Below are 18543 nucleotides of genomic sequence, written 5' to 3' on the forward strand. Positions count from 1 at the left end.
TTTGCCAATTCAAACCAAAATGACCTACAAATCTCCAAATCAATATTCGGACATACTCCTAATTCAAAAATCAAGATACGAAGCTATCGGAACCATAAAAAATTTATTCCGAAGTCATTTACACATAAGTCAATATCCGGTCAACTCTTTCAACTTAAGCTTCTAACATTGGGACTACGTAACCCAAATTATCCCGAAATATCCCCATAACCAAACCAACCACCTCGGTAGGTCACATAACCACAAATGAACATACAAGAAGTGATAAATGGGAGAACGAAGCTACAATACTCAAAACTACCAGCCGGGTTGTTACAGCCTCGAATGACGTATGGGGTTGCGTTATTAGCATAGAATTATGGTTGTAACTATTTAATTGTAAATGTTTTTGGGGAAAATTCATGATTTCCGTAAAGAGAAGAACTTAAGCACGAGTTTCTAATTCCCAAGGTCAAGGTCATGGCAAGCAAATAGTTGATAATAAAATTATTTGATAAGAAAGTGCTTGAATGTTCTTAAGGGTAATGTTCAGATTGTTGTTTGAAATTTTTGATTGCTTAATTGATATGAATTTATAATTAGTTAATGATACAAATTATCTTATAGAAGTTAAATTTCCTTATTTGTTAACTCAACTAGCTCAGAATGTTAGAGAAAAAATGATTCTCTTGTTTGATTGTATTGTTGGTATGCCATTGCCTGCATTAATTCAAATTATGCTCATATTTGATATATGTAATCACATAAGAAAAGGAAAAGTTGGTCTAGTGGACTCTTTATCCACGATGGCCTAGTGTGCGTGAGTTGCTCTAGTTAATACTTTTTCCACGAGGGCCTAGTGTGCGTAAGTTTGTGTCATGACCCAAAAACCACCAGCTGATCATGATGGTACCTAACTCACTTGCTAGGCAAGCTAAACATAACAATAGCGGATCAAGATAACAAAATTACGGAAATAGTACAATTTTAAATCCAAATATCATAAATAAACTGTGTCAATACAAAAACATTCCCGAAACTAGCAATATAATGTCATGAGCTCTACAGTAGATATACAATTCTGAAAACACAAAGTGAAAATACTATCTGAAAGAGACACCAAGGATTGCGGTCGGAATCCAGCTCTATCTCATCTCTCAGCAGCTCAACAATAATCACGACAACTCTCAATTAAGTGCATAGTGTAGTATGAGTACAACTGATCACATGTACTCATCAAGTATCATAACTAACCTCGACGAGATAATAGTAGCAAGAATTACCAGCGATACTCGCTAACAACCTGCTAAGATCATAAATTGCACAAGTACACAACAATGGTACCATCTATTCATTTAAAACACAAATATGACCACATCAGTGCACATAGAGAAGAGGTTCCAAATCATATGTCCGTTAACAACTCAGCATATAAAGAAGATATGCATTTTAGAATCAAACCATATGCACATGTTAATATATAGAGAAGATATATACCGTGCCTTCACCTTACAATCAATAGCATATAAAGAAGATATGCATAAATAAGCATGTATAAAACCCAACAATGGAATGTAGAGAAGATATGTGATAAACCATGCATATACCCAAGGTAATTACAAAAAGAGAAAAGATGCAAAAACCCAAATACTGATCAGTTTTCCTCATACGACATGTACATCATCAAGAGAGAAATATGAGAGGATGATCCTAGGGTAATGGATTCTTATCCACATGCTACATAGACAACTCACGTACACAACCATCGCAAGGACAACTCACGATCCATGATCATAATGTAACAACCTGACCGGTCGTTTGTGTATTTGAGCCTTATTTCCCTATTTGATACTCCCCGCATGTGTATTTGTTATTATATAATTTGCGGGGATAGTTCGGGAAGGTTTTGGAGTGAATTGGAATACTTCGTTCCAAGGTTCAAAGCTTAAGTTATAAGAGTTGACTGAGGTTTGACTTTTGTATAAACAAATCCAGAATGGTATTTTGATGGTTCTAGTAAGTTCATGTAGTAATTTTGGACTTAGGCATATGACCTGAATTTATTTTAGAGGTTCTTAGGATGATTTGGCTCTTTTTGCCGAAAGTTAGAAATTTGAATATTTAGAAATTTCATAAGATTAACAATGGGTTGACTTTGTGTCTATCAAGGATGGAATGTTGTTTCGAGACTTGCAATAGGCCTACCATTTTGTCATTTAGCACTTGTGTGTAATGTTTGGTGTCATTCCAAGTTGGCTTGGTAGGAATCGGGCGCTTGGTTGTCAATATTGAAGCTCTTGAGTTTCAAAGCTTGCATGATGATGATTTTTTAAAAAACTTATGTTAGTAAGATTTTTAATATTTTCTCTCTCTAGCCTTGGGCTCTCGGCGCACGTTATGTTAACATACGCCGACATTAGTAGACATGGCCAGAGGACGAGGTCGACTGAACAAACAAGTAATTGTAATAGTGGGAAGCTCGGTAAGTGCTAGGGTAATAGCAAAAACCCTAGAAAATGAAAGTGAACTGAGAATTGCAACACCGGTAGCGACTCAGTTCCCGTCACTTTCACCCTTTGGATCGATAGCTAAATTGGCCACTGGATTAAGAAATTAAACCTCAATGGAGATCTAAAGACGCAATCGACTGGAAATGAAAGACTACAAGGAAGCACAAGCGTTAATGTTCAAAGACCAAAGACCAAACACAGGGAAACTCTGAAGCAGCACTGAAGCAACAAGTTCCAGATCCTACTTGGACTGGGCTACTCACACACAATCAAGCGGCAACCAATGATATGTCTCTGGATTATATACCCCTGGAATTGGTTGAAGGAACTATAATTGTAAAGCTTCATAAAGAAGAAATAGAAAAGGAAATCGATAAATGGAAGTCGGCATATATAGTTTTTGTGATAGGAGAAACATGTGGATATAACTATATGAAGAAGTATATGAATCAAAATTGGAACACTGTTGCGGAACCTAAAATCTATTATCATGAGGAGGGATACTATGGTGTTAAATTTTAAAGCATAGCAGATTTGAATGAAATTTTATTTGTGAGCCCTTACAGTATTAACAACAGACCTCTGATCGTAAAGTAATGGACTCCAGATTTTGATTTTAATGCAGAGTTCCTCACAGAATTTCCCCTATGGGTTCAATTCCAAAATCTGCCCATGAGTTGTTGGAGTAGAGTCTCATTGAGTAGGATAGAAAGTTCTACTGGTGTACGAAAATATGCAGATGAGTGCACGATAAAGCAAACCGGAATATCTTTTTCCAGAATGCTCATAGAGGTTAATGTCACCAAGCCTCTGCAATCTGAAATAATAGTGATGGATCCTTCAGGGAAAACATTCCAGCATACAGTGACTTTTTAATGGAAACTTGAATATTGTAAAGATTTCTTAATAATAGTGCATAATTGTGCTACACAAAGGTTGCGTGAATTGAAGAAGGAGGAATGAAAGCAATCTAGCGTAACAAAAAAAAAGGAAGGGACCTAAAACATTGGTACCATCTTGGGTGCCAAAGTTTGATAATTGTGTGTCAGCTACTTCTACTAGTGATCAGCAGGGGACTAGTTATGCAAATGTCACCAAACAAGTCCAGCATCCAGAAGATATAATGGAACATGAAGAGATAGATCCACGAGCCAAGGAGAAATAGTTATTGAAAGGGAAGGAAGCTAAGGAAATAAATGGCAGAATTATGAATCAAATAGTGGAAGTTGCTATACCAGTGAGGAATGAGTTTGAAATCTTACAATCAGATGATGTTGTGGTGGCACACCTACTCCCTTATGAATTAGGAAGGTGATTCATATACCATTAGTAATGTCTTGGTTAGCATGGAATGTGAGGGGGTTAAATAAAAGGTATAGACAAATGGAAATAGCTACATACCTTAGAGAGAATAAAGTAAATTTAGTAGGATTAGTGGAAACAAGAGTAAAGGAACATAAAGTAGGCAGCATTAGCAACAAAATTGCTCCTGGATGGGGGTTTGAAGCTAACTATGCACATGCAGTTAATGGGAGAATCTGAATCCTTTTGGGATAGTAATATAAACCAGATTAAGATTATACAACAAGAAGCACAACTTCTACATTGTAATATGGTTAGAAGGAATCAAGTCATTGATTATGATATGGCAGCGGTGTATGGACTCAATACACTAGAACAGAGGAAGGAATTATGGCAGAAGCTTATAAGAATCTCACAAAATGTCTCCAAACCATAACTTATCTGGGGAGATTTCAATTCTATATCATGTCCACATGATAGACTACATGGTGCAGTAGTAACTAGTATGGAGATAAGGGATTTTGCTGAATGTATTGAAACACTGATGCTAAATGAGTTACCATGGAAGGGAGACTATTATACTTGGACAAATAGACAATAAGCGGGTGATAGAATCTGGAGTAGAATTGACAGAGTTATGCGGAATGTAGACGGGATGATGCAGTTTGGACACTTAACTACTGAGTACAAACTGCCTCATATCTCAGATCATAGTCCTACGCTGATAACTACTAACCTGAGGGAGCCAAGGATCAAACCACCATTTAAGTTCTTCAATGTTTGGACAACACATGAAAACTTTCTTAAGCTAGTGGAGGAATGTTGGACACAGAGTTTGCACCTGGAAAAAATGAGAAACATCTGGCTTAAAGAGAAAGACCTTAGGGGAAAATTTAAGATTCTAAATGAAAGTGAATTCAAGGGTGCTGTAATGAGAATTAAACAAGCTAGAGATGACCTGTAAGAGATCCAGACAAAGATGAGTATGCAATATACAGATACACTTGACTTAGAAGAGAATAATATAATCTGTCAACTTGAAAAGTGGTCCATGATTGAAGAAAGTGTTATGCAAAAAAAGGCTAGGGCAATGTGGATAAAGCTTGAAGACTCTAACACTAACTATTTTTCAGTTATTATGGGAGACAAAAAACAGAAGAAACAAATCACAGAGATTGACTCTCCAGATGGAAGGAGGCTGGTTGAAGCAGTAGATATAAAGGAGGAAATTACTTAGTTCTAACTATATCCCCGCGAGCCAAGTGGAGCATGCATGAAGTAGTCAGATGCTTCTTCTATTCTTTTCCCTGACGTAGCCGGGCCATCCTGGATTTGAACCAGAGACCTCGCCCATGAATTAAATAATCGCACCTACGGTCCAACCAATTGGGAGAGAAACAATAGATTCCTTTTCAAGAGTGATTCATCCTTCACGAATGCAGCATATAACTCTCCATTGTACTGCGCTCTCCAGTTGTTCTTATCAGTCACTCATTGGGACAACATTACCCGGTGTGGCAACAGTAAATAGAAAGACTATGAGAAGAGGTGAAACCCTTAACCACGCCCAGCAACTAAATTTATGTGAAACAGTAATAGAGAAGTAAACCTATAAAGGATTATGCTCGATAGGAGATAACAAAGCACCAGGGGTGGATGGATATAATGCAGTATTATACAAAAATGCATGGTCAATCATTAAGCATGAAGTAATAGAAGTAGTAAAGGAGTTCTTCACAACAGGTACACTGTTTATAGGCATCAATTGTACATTAGTTACTTTGATTCCATAGGTAGCCAAGCCTACTACAATCAAATAGTAGAGGCCCATTGCCTCTTATACTTTTCTCTATAAAATCATAGCTAAAATCTTGGCAGGAAGAATACAAAAGGTTATTGCTAACATCATCACAAAAACTCAAGTTGGATTCATTTATGGGAGAAAGGTAGCAGACAATGTGATCTTGGCACATGAACTGGTAAAGGCATACACAAGGAAATATATCTCACCTAGATGTATGATCAATGTGGATATTCAAAAAAGCCTATGACACTGTGAATTGGAATTTTTTAAATCAGATGGTGGAAGAGGTGTAATTCCCTCAAAAATTTCTTAGATGGGTGATGGAATGTGTTTCAACAGTCAACTACTCTATAGTAATCAATGGAGAGCAAACTAAACCATTTGATGCTGCAAGAGGACTCAGACAAGGGGATCCAAAAATCACCCTTTTTGTTTGCTATAGTCATGGAGTACTTAAGCAGAAACCTTAGTAAGTTAATGGGTGAGAAGAAATTTAAATATCATCTTAAGTGCTCAAAAATGAATATCACTCAATTGAGTTTTGTAGATGAATTGCTAACGCTTTCCGAAGGAGATATTACTTCTGTAGGTTTACTGCATAAAAGGTTTGGCAACTTCACAGCTGCCTCAGGCTTACAAGCTAACCTGTTATAAAGTGCTATATATTTTGGTGGAGTCGCAGAACCTATCAAACATGATATCCAACAACTGTTGGGATATGGGCTAGGGGAATTACCTTTTAGGTACTTAGGGATTCCATTGGCTACAAGAAAACTGAAGCTAGTTGAATTGTAACCCTTAATCACCAAGATTACTGCAAGGTTGTCTTCATGGGTAGCAAGGAAGTTGTCATATGCTGGCCGAGTTCAATTGGTGAAATCAGTTCTATTTTGAGTTTAATCTTACTGGGCTCAGTTGTTCATAATACCTGTTAAGGTGATGAAGGCCATAGAAGCTTACTGCATAATCTATATTTGGTCTGGAGCAAATGAAATTACTAGAAAGTCATTGATTTCCTGGAGTAAAATGTGTGTGCCAAAATCAGCCGGAGGCCTAAACCTCACAAATTTGAAGATCCGGAACAAAGCAACTATAACAAAAACTTATTGGGAATTACATAGTAAAAACGATACCTTTTGGATCAAATGGATACCTAGGTATTACATAAAGGGGAAGCAATTAGTGAATATGCCTATTCCTCAACAAGCAAGCTAGATGGTAAGGAAAATATTCAAGGCAAGAGAGGAGTTGAGTCTTGTGAACATGATTCATCAGGCAACAGGAGCATGATTAAGAGTATCTACTTGAAAATGCTTGGGGGAATTAAGAAATGTTACTTGTAAGAATCTAATGTGTATGAATGCAGTAAGACCAAAAGCAGTTTTCATAACAGGTCTCTAACTTCAAGATAGATTACTCACAACAACAATGCTGAAAAACTAGGGAATGTAGATAGATACAAGGTGTAAAATGTACAAACTAGCAGAGGAGAGCATGGATCACTTATTTGTTGAATGTGAAGTTAGCAGACGAGTGTGGAGCAAGCTAATGACTTGGATACAAATTTCTTGGCCAACAATGGCTTCATGGGATCACATGCAAAACAAGATAGAGCAAAGTACAAGAGGAAAGACAAAACAAGCAATAATTGTGAAGATGATATATACAGAGTTCATTTATGCAATATGGATTGAACGAAATAACATAATTTTCGTACAAAAAGAGAGTTCAAGTTATGTTATAGCTAGAGAAATAGCTTATACCTGTCATGTTCGAGTTGCTATTAATTTTAGGATGTCTCTTCAGAATTTTAGATTTCCTATCTGGGGTGTACAAGATAGTCTCCATCGGTGAGTTTCTTTTGTTTGATATATGATCAGCTGACTGAGTTTTAAAGTCTAGATAGATTTGTAAATATCTTACTTGGAAATTATTGAAAGTTGATAGTTACCAAAAAAACTTGCATGATGTGTTTTGATGTTCTATTCATGGTTTTGTATGTTATTTTAATGTTTCGAACTTGCAAGTGAGTTTGTATGAGGTTTACGCACTTGTATGGATGTTTGGTGTGGGACGAGGGACTCGAGGGAGTTTCGGATTGACTTCAGAGTGTTTTGGTGAAGCTTCAGAGTGACTTGAACCTTGTCACTACTTCACTGTGTTTAGTCTCGATATTTTTTGGGTATCAATCGTAGTGTACTCATACTAGACTTCTATATATTTTTGTACAGATCTAGGTGTTGGAGGCAACAGATCTTGAGATCGAAAGCTCGCATCGGTCGTGAGGATTCAAAGTAGAGCTGTATGTTGTCACAGTCTCTTGGTGTCTCATCCTTTATATTGATACTATTAAATTTACCTTCGAACATTATTATTTTTTTAATATTCCACATGCAGTCACTTAGAGCTCAAGACTATGTGTTACCTAGATCTGGCAAGATGTATTGAGTGTTTCCATTTTAGCTTGTATTGACTCTATTTTCGCTTTTATATTAAATTATGTCTTATTATATCATGTTTTATTGATTTAAATTTGTTAAGTAATAGACTTACCTAATCTTAGAAATTAGGTGTCATCACAACCCCTATAGTGGGATTTGGGTCTTGACACATAACCACCGAACAGACAATTCACGTGTTTAACAATCCAGTCCATCACACAGAACCATATACAATAATGCATGCATACCATCAACGATTATGTCACTACCCAAAATCTCAATCACGGGACCGTGATGGTGTCTAACATCCGCTTGATAGGAACGCCAACATTAGCTAAAACATTAATCAGTTTAATAATTTTAAAATTAAATCATTAATAAAATACGATAAAAATACTCTAAATATATAATAGAATCCATAAAACATCGCTGCCTAGTCTAATCCCAAAAACTGGTGTCACAAAATGCATGAGCTGCTAGAATACTACAAATTGAATACTAATGCAAATACTTGAAAATAACTAAAATTTTGAGGGCTTTTTTATTTTCGCAAAACATATTATTTCTGTAAATTTGGAAAATTTGGCAATGAGCTTGTGTAGAGTCGTGAACGTGGCAAAGTCATTTATACTCGCTTCTAATGAACCCACTACATCTTTCCCCAAAAATCTAAATCTCCAATTTTATCCATATTCAAGGCTTTACTAACTAACATCACTACCCATTTCTATGCCTGGTAAGTAATATTTCACTATAAGTTTTAAATTAGACTTAGTGTCAAACTGTAAAATCTTAACTTTTTTTCCAGTCAAAGGGAAAACAAATAGGAAAAACATGAAACGAAATAAGAAAAAAAGCAAAGGACAACTTACAGTCTAAAAGTAGCCAGGAATTTTCTAACACATCCATTATTCCATCATCCTAAACCGTGAAAGTAGCCAGGAATTTTCATATGTAAATAAGAAAGATAAACTGTTCATTAAGAATTAAACTCATGCATCAGCATATTATAGTATAAATTGAAGTAGAATACTACTAATTGAATTCAAAAGTTGATTCTAGATTAGATCCTCGAGAATAACTTTGTCCCCAAAATGCACGACCTGCAAGTTTATTCATATAGATTACCATATAATACAAACAAAATCAAAATGCACCAACTAAACCCCCAATTTTACAAACTAGAAACCACAATTTATCATATATACAAATAAAGAACAAAAGTAAATTAATGGGTTTATCAGACATGTTACCAAAGAAAGAAAACAGAAGAAGAAGATTTTTCAGCGAAACATTAGCGAACATCGAACAACCATAGAAAATATCAAACATGTCTAAGATGTAAGCAAATCTAAATGATATCATAAAGAATGAACCTTAGACCAAAATGCTTTGCAAAAGATATCAAATTCCAAGTAACAAGCAAATAAAAAATAAAAACGAAAATCAAATCCTAAAAAAATTTCAAAAGTTCGCATTTCACCTGGTGTTGCTTAGAGATGATAGCAAAGAAATAGATTATGATCGGATATGAAATTTGAAAAAAATGCAGATTAGAATAAAGCAGAAGATAGAGTTAAGTAAGTTGTAACCTAATCAGTTGAAGTAGAAAGAACAGAATTTACCGTATTGAATTCACTGAAGGAACAACAGGGATGAGAGCGAAAGAGTCAAGTGAGAGTACTCACTTGACTGAGATTCCGCTGTATCATCTGAAATAGTTTTCCTTCGTTGGAAGTAGTATTCTTCATTGGAGCATACCGCACAGTTTTGCCGATGGCGATTTTTTCTACATTAGAGATGGTTTTGAGACTTGAGAGAAATAAGGTTCTGAAGCTTGAAAGAGAAACGAACCGCAATGGGACTAAACGAACCGCAAGCACATAACATGTCCTCCAAGATATGAGTGGTGTTCTCGGACTATTCGTCCGTATGAGGATGAAATATTGTGTTCGGCTCAACCCGTGTGCCAACTCACATTGCACGACTCTCCAAATATGCGATATGAATTGTGTGCCCCGATAAAAAATGAGGTAAATAGGCATGTAGTGCAGGTGGATAATCTCCTGAAGGTAAATATGAGCTAACATCTCTGAAGAATAGGTGGCCACCACCAGAATGAAGTGCGCGGACTTAGTCAACCGGTCCCCAATAACCTAGACTGCATCATACTTCTTCAAGGTCCATGGCTAGCTAACCCCAAAGTCTATAGTGATGCTTTTACACTTCCACTCTGGTATCTCTAATCTCTGAGTCAGTTCACCTGGTTTCTGATGTTCATATATCACCTGTTGACAATTCAAGCACCGAGATACATAAGTAAATATGTCTTTCTTCATTCTGCGCCACCAATAGTGTTGTTTCAAGTCATAGTACATCTTCGTAACACCTGGGTGAATAGAATAGCGCGAACTGTGCGCCTCTTCAAGGATCAAATCTCTCAACCCATTAACATTTGGAACATAAATTTTTCCTTGTAGCCGTATAACACCATCTTCTCCAATCACAACATCCTTGGTACCACCCTGCTGCACCATATCCTTCAACAACAGCGAGTATCATCAAACTGGCGAGCCTTGATACGCTCCAATAATGAAGACTTTTCTACAACACAAGCAAGAACACAGCTAAGCTCCGAAACATCTAATCTCATAAACCGGTTGGCTAATGCCTGAATATCCATGGCTAGTAGCCTCTCAACTACTGGTAAATATGCCAAACTAACCATACTCTCGGCCACTACATTGGCTTTCCCTTGATGATATCATATAGTGATATCATAGTCGCTTAGCAACTTTAACCATCTCTACTACGACAAATTAAGGTCTTTCTACTTAAACATGTGTTGAGAGTCTGACGTATGGATAGTGCCTCCAAATCTTCAGTGTGTGAACAATGGCTGTCAACTCTAAGTCATGAACAAGGTAAGTCTTCTCATGAACCTTTAACTACCAAGACGTGTAAGTAATCACCCTACCATCCTACATCAACATTTCACCAAGACCAATAAGCGATGTATCATAATACACAGTGTAAGATCTTGAACCTGTAGGCAACACCAACATTAGGGCTGTAGTTAAAGCAATCTTGAGCTTTTAAAAGCTCAACTCACACTCATCGGACCACCTGAAAAGTACACCCTTTTGGGTCTACTTGGGCAGTGGGGATGAGATAGATGAAAATCCCTCTATGAACCGGCGATAATACCCTGCCAAACCCTAGAAGCTCCGAATCTCTGTAGCTGAAGTAGGTCTAGGCCAGTTCTAAAATGCCTCAATCTTCTTAGGATCCAATTTAATTCCCTCGGAGGATACAACATGGCCCAAAAAGGCAACCGAGTCCAACCAGAACTCACACTTTGAAAACTTGGCATATAACTGACTATCCCTCAAGGTCTGAAGTAAAACCGAAAGATGCCGCTCATGCTCCCCTCGAATACGAGAGTAAACCAAAATATCATCAATAAAAACGATCACAAAAGAATCCAACCTGGGCTTGAACACACGGTTCATCAAATCCATTAATGTCGATGGGGCATTTGTCAAGCTAAATAACATCACTAAGAACTCATAGTGACGATATCGAGTCAGAAAAGTTTTCTTAGGGGCATCTGATTTCCTAATCTTTAACTGATGGTAGCCAAATCTCAAATCAATCTTCGAAAGCACTTTGGAATCCTGAAGCTAATCAATAAAGTCACCAATCCTCTGCAAAGGATACGTGTTCTTGATAGTGACTTCGTTCAACTGCCGATAATCTATGTATATCCTCATCGAACCATCCTTTTTCATCACGAACAACACTAGATCACCCCAAGGTGAGACACTAGATCTAATGAATCCCTTATCAAGAAAATCCTACAATTACTCCTTCAATTCCTTCAACTCAACTGGGGCTATACGGTATGGTGGAATATAAATGGGATGAGTACCCGGAGCCAAGTCAATACAGAAGTCGATATCTCTATCGGGTGGCATCGTCGACAAATCTATAGGAAATACCTCTGGAAACTTGCGCACAACTAGTACTGAATCCATGGAAGGAACCTCGGCACTAGGATGACGGATATAGGCCAAATATGCTAGACAACCCTTCTCGACCATAAGCTGAGCCTTCACATAAGAAATAATCCTACCAGTAGAATGGCCAGGAGTCCCTCTCCATACTAATTGAGGCAACCCCAGCATAGCTAATGTCACTGTCTTTGTGTGACAATCCAAAATAGAGAGATAAGGTGACATCCAATCCACACCCAAGATATCATCAAAGTTTACTATATCACGAAGTAGAAGGTCTACCCTAGTCTCATAGCTCCCTATTGAAACCACACACAAGCGATATACACGATCTACAATAATAGAATCTCCCATAGGCGTGGACACATCGACATGAGCACTCAAAGAATCACGAGGCATAACTAGATATGAAGAAAAATAGGATGACACGTATGAATAAGTAGAGACCGGATCAAATAGAACTGAGGCACCTCTATTGCAAACCGGAACAATACTTGTGATGATGGCGTCAGATGACTCTCCCTCGGGTCTGGTTGGTAATGCATAAAGACGGGGCTGAGACCTACCACTGTGACCTCCCCCCCTCGGGCAACCTCTTATTGGCTGGCCTCCACCTCTAATGGCCTAACCACCACTTCTAGATAACTAACCTCCACCTCTAGCAGCCTGACCCCCGCCTCTAGCTGGTTGAGCAGGCGGTGAAGCAGTCGGTGCTGGAACCATGGCACGAGAACTCTATTGTGGCATGTCACCCTATGACCTAGGGCAAATCCTCGCGATGTGCCTCAGATCTCCACATGCATAACAAGCCCTTGGCTGATGTGGCTGCTAAAGTTGGGACAGACCCTGAAGGCCCAGATACTCACTGTGATAGCTAACTACTCCGGATGATACCCATATGAACTATGACTATCTGAAGCACCGTGGGATGCCTAGAGAGAAGACTGAATCACCCTGGGAGGATGGCCGCTATTGAAGAACCTCTACCTTTAGAGGAGGCACCACTGAAGCCATCAAAATAATGAGTCCTCTTATCAGACACCGTCTCTCTACCCTGACTACAAATTATCTCGATCCGTCTAGCAATCTCTACGGCCCTCTGGAAAGAAATATCATTCCCAGTCTCTTTGGCCATTTGTAGTGTAACGGCCTGGCCGGTTATTTTGAGATCTAGCATATCGTTCGATGGTTTGAGAACTTGAGTAACTTCACTCTATGTATTATGACTTGCACATGTAGTCTCGGGAAGATCGGGGTTGGTTTGGAAGAATAATTCTCAATTTGGAAGATTTAAGTTGGAAGAGTTGACCTCGTTTGGGTTTTCAAAAAGTGATCTTGGATCGGCCTTTTAACGGTTCCGTTATATCCGGATAGTGATTTTTGACTTAGGCGCATGTTCGGATTTGTATTTGGAGGTCCGAAGGTTGATTTGATACTTTTTGGAAAAAGTTAGAAGATTAATGTTTTGAAAGGTTGAAAGGTTTGACCGAGAGTTGACATTATTGATATCGGGTTCGGATTGTAGTTACGGGAGTTGGTATAGGTCTGTTGTATCATTTGGGACTTGCATGCAAAATTTGAGGTTATTCCAGATTGATTTAGCATAGTTCGGCGTGAGTTTTAGAAATTTAAAAGTACATTAGTTCACTAGGCTTGAATTGATGTACAATTAATAGTTTTGATGTACAATTAGTAGGTTTGCGTATATTTTGGGACTGGTTGGTATGATTGGACGGGGTCCTGGGGGCCTCGTGTGTATTTTAGATGGGTTTGGGTTGTGTCGCGCTCTTATTTGATATTTTCGTATCGTTTCTTTCGGCATAAAGGGTACGATATTGAGAAAAAACATTTTATTTTTTTATTATATTGAACCATTAGATTCGAATCGTAATTATGTAACCATGTGAACAAGAATCGTCGAATTTTGAGGTCGAATGAGAGAGTTATGCACATTTTCGTGTAAGCAAAGATTGCTGGTTTCTGGTACGAACTATTGCTCTTCGCGAACGCGAAGGTGTCCCGCAAAGGCAAAGAACAAAAATCACCTGGGCAGTGTTTTAAATAGGCAGACCGAGCATTTTAGTATTTTGAGCATATCTTGAGTTCTAGAGCTCCATTTGAGGTAATATTTACGGCGTAGTTCTCGTCTCAATAAGGGGGAAAATATCTAACCTTTCTTTTGATGTTTTCCCATGATTATTTCTGTTGGTTATTATTTTTATCCTTATTTGGATTCCAGAAATTGAGATTTTGTGCCTCAACGTTGACAAATTGTAAATCCTTCATTTGGGGTTCAATTCATGGATGAAATTCTATGATTTTCTTGATATAGACTATATAAGTTATGGGTAATATTTATTGTTGATAATTTTTTTAATTCGGGCCAGGGGCCCGGAGTTGACTTATGTTGATTTTTCGTGCGGGGTTGAGAATTGATTCTAAATGATATATTATAGGTTCTTGGATATGTTTTGATTGATTTTCATGTTCTTTGAATTAGTTCGTTTGGCATTGGTTAGAGGATTTAGAGAGGCGTCGGAGCCGGTTATCGGATTTCGGAGTGAGGTAAATCTCATGTCTAATCTTGTGAGGGAAAATTTACCCTGTAGGTATTATTTTTGCTATGTGCTACATGTTGTGAGAGCTACGCTTGTATGAGGTGACGAGTGTCCGTGCAGATGCTAGAATTCATTATTAGGTCCCGGTTGACTTAGACTGACGCCATGCTTTAATTGAAATAATTAAGACATCCATACCTGTTTAAATGCTTTAAATTACATTTTGCCTGAGACTAATCTTTCGTAGATTATCTAACTTGCGACTTAGATATTTGGCGAGCTACTTGGTTAGTAGAGAGAATACATTTTCTTTTACGAATTTCTTCTGCGTTGTACATATTTGTCCGATAATTTTTGAATTTCATGACTCACACATATATTCGTGAATGGGGCCAGTGACCCATCAAGTCTTCACTAGTCCTATGGGATTGGGCTGAATGCCTCAGCATTATCATTATGTGATCGGGTCATTCGCCTTTGTAGTATTATGAGATGCATCTATGGTTCGCGTCGGTCGACCCTCAATAGTGTGCACGATTATGGATCGATCTAAACGAACTCATTAGGGATCGGGCCATATGCCACGGCAGGAACTTGTGCCATTACTCTTATGGAACCGGGCCGCTCGCCTCGGCAGAATTGTGTGTAATGCCTGATATGAAGTCAATGTACCCGTAAGTTTTTCTAACTAGAGATGTAACCGTTTATTTGGTGTTGAACATTATTTATTCCATTTAAGGTAGTATCCAGTTATTGATTACTTTGTGTTTATTCTCTTGTTGAGGACAATATTATGCATTTATATCTGTTTTGTTGTTTTTACTTGCTATGCTCCATCCCATGCCTACTTTTAGTCTACAAACTTTATTGGACCACTAGTAAGTGGTAATGTCGATCCCTCATCACTACTTCTCTAGGGTTAGGCTAGATGCTTACTGGGTATGCATTGATTTACGTACCCATGCTTACACTTCTGCACTGACTGTGCAAGTAGTTTTGGTAGTCATTTGGGCGCATGAGCGCAACTGTTGAGGGGACTTTATGATGACTTGCATTCTATGTTACGATCCAGAGCACATGGAGACTCCATCATATTTATTTATGTTGTTATGTCTATTTTACATTCCATACATATGTTTTATTAGAATTGTACTTCCTTGTAGATGCTCATGCACTTGTGACATCGGATTTTGGGAATCTCTAGTAGATGTTATGGTTTTTCTAATGCTGTCTCCATTTTCTTTTATGTTTATTAATATTACATATATCCTTGATTTTCCAAGCATTGATTTTCATAATTTATAAGAGCCATGATTTTAAAAGTAATAAATTAAATAATTAAATGGATAGTTCACTGTTGGCTTGCCTAACGGCGACATTGGGAACCATCACGGCATATAGTGAGAATTGGGTCGTGACATGTAGCCGGATACTGAAAGTAAGTCCATCAATGAATCTCCTCACTCTCTCCCTCTCAGTAGGGAGTAAGATAACTGCATGGCGAGCTAGATCCACAAATCGGGTCTCATACTGGATAACGGTCATACTACCTTACTGAAGGCACTCAAAGTGCCTGTTGTACTCCTCTCTCATAGTGAAAGGAATAAACTTCTCCAGAAAAAGCTGCGAAAACTAATACCAAGTGAGGGATGGCGAACCTGCTGGTCTACCCCACTCATAATCCTACCACCACTTCTTTGTAGAATCGGTCAGGAACACTGCAAAGTCGACCCTATTGATCTCAAGAATACGCATGTTGCGTAGAACCTCATGGCAACGGTCCAAATAATCATGTGGGTCCTCAGAAGGTGCACCAGTAAAATGAATAGAGAAGAGCTTTGTAAACTTATCCAACCTCATCAATCACTCAGAAGACATCATGGGCCTCTCCCCGGTTGTGTAGAAATAATAGGCTGAACTATCCCAACTGGAAGAACTACTGGAGTATGATATATGGGAGCCATCTGCTCCGGAGTGTTAGTAGGGGAATTTTGGGCTCCTCCTCTAGCCTGAGAGACAGCTGGTGCCACCGAAAATGCACCGGTCTGGACCACGCTCTCCATGAGTCCCGCTAAGCGGACTAGAGCATCCTGAAGCAAGGAGTGGCTATAAATCCCTCTCGGACCTGAGCGGGTCCGACCGGTGTGGTCTTAATTGGGATCTCCTCCTCATAATCAATCTGAGGCTCCACAGTGCGTGCTGCTACATGAGCTCTAGGCTGAGTTGTGCCTCTGCCTCAGCCCCTACCTCGGCCCCGACCCTTACCCCTGGTAGTGGGTGCAATAGGGGGCTCTGGCTCTTGCCCGGCTATAGATGTTGTGCGTGTTCTCACCATATATGAGAGAACAAGAATGAATGATTCAAACATCAATGATAGAGTAAAATCGCACGATAGAGAAAGAAAGAAGTGAAATTTTCCCAAACCTCTATAGACTCTAGAAGATAAGTACAAATGTCTTTGTACTGATCCTCCAGACTCTTCTAAGCTTACTCATGACTCATGAGACGTAGGAAACCTAGTACAAACAAAATCAAAATGCACCTACTAAACCTTCAATTTTACAAACTAGAAACCACAATTTATCATATATACAAACAAAGAACAAAAGTAAATTAATGGGTTTATCAAAAATGTTACCACAAAAAAAAAAAAAAGCAGAAGAAGAAGATTTTTCAGCGAAATAGTAGCGAACATCGAATAGCCAAAGAAAATATCAAACATGTCTAAGATGTTAGCAAATCTAAATGATATCATAAAGAATGAACCTTAGACCAAAATTCTTTGCAAAACATATCAAATTCCATGTAACAAGCAAACAAAAAATAAAATCGAAAATCAAATCGTAAAAATCTCCAAAAATTAGTATTTCACCTGGTGTTGCTTAGAGATGATAGCAAAGAAATAGATTATGATCGGATACGAAATACGAAAAAATGCAGATTAGAATAAAAGCAGAAGATAAAGTTAAGTAAATTAAAACCTAATCAGTTGAAGTAAAAAGAGTAGAATTTACCCTTTTGAATTCACTGAAGGAACAGCAGGGATGAGGGCAAAAGAGTCAAGTGAGAGTACTCTTAAAGTACCTACATATGAGATTCCGCTATATCATCTGAAATAGTTGTCCTTTGTCGGAAGTAGTATTATTCGTTGGAACAGACCGCACAGTTTCACCGATGGCGATTTTTTCTACGTTAGAGATGGTTCTGATACTTGAGAGAAATATAGTTTTGAAGCTTGAAAGAGAAACGAACCGCAATGGGACTAAACGAATGGCGATTATTTCTAGGTTAAATTGGTTTCTTAACATAAAAAATAAATTTAAAAAAATTATTAAAATGCTGGTAGGATCTTCTATTTTTTTAAATAAATATGTAGGAGACAAAGTAAGGAAGGAAAAATAAACTCTCAAAATATATACATTTATTTTACCAAACCGTTCCCATAAACAACCTTATTGTATCGCCTACATAAACCGTCTTCATAGCTTTATTTATGGTGACAGTACGGTCCTATTGGGACGTTTTTGCTTTAGAAGTGTCCCAAAAGTGTCACGACCCAGAATCCCACCCCCGGGACCGTGATGGTGCCTAATATTTCACTTGATAGGCAAGCCAATGTTAGCTAGATTACTTAACCAATTTTAAATAATTCAAAATAAAACATTAATAAAATAAACCAAAATAGTCTGAAATGGAATAATAAAATACATATGACGATATCTAAACATCTCCCAAAATTCGGAGTCACGAATATATAAGCAACTAGTGTACTACACATATGGTCTGAAGCAAATACAACTGTTTGAAACTAGATAAACAGTAGAATACATAAAGAATGGAACTTCAAAGATACCAACGTTGTGCAGCTATACCTCAAGTCTCCGAATGTAGCTGAATCCGAGCAGAACACCACTAGACGACGTTGGGATCAAT

At 38.0% G+C, this 18543-nt stretch overlaps 1 long non-coding RNA gene across 1 annotated transcript; it reads right to left on the reverse strand.

Moving 5' to 3' along the window:
• Positions 1–8881: 8881 nt before the first annotated feature.
• On the reverse strand, positions 8882–17975 carry LOC107765353 (uncharacterized). The gene is made up of 2 exons (XR_001643415.2): positions 17625–17975; positions 8882–9139 (listed from the first exon to the last, which is right to left on the reverse strand). It is a non-coding gene; the product is annotated as an uncharacterized LOC107765353 (long non-coding RNA).
• Between the last annotated feature and the right edge of the window lie 568 nt (positions 17976–18543).

Source organism: Nicotiana tabacum, chromosome 23 (assembly GCF_000715075.1).
Source record: "Nicotiana tabacum cultivar K326 chromosome 23, ASM71507v2, whole genome shotgun sequence".
Classification (NCBI taxonomy): Eukaryota; Viridiplantae; Streptophyta; class Magnoliopsida; order Solanales; family Solanaceae; genus Nicotiana; species Nicotiana tabacum.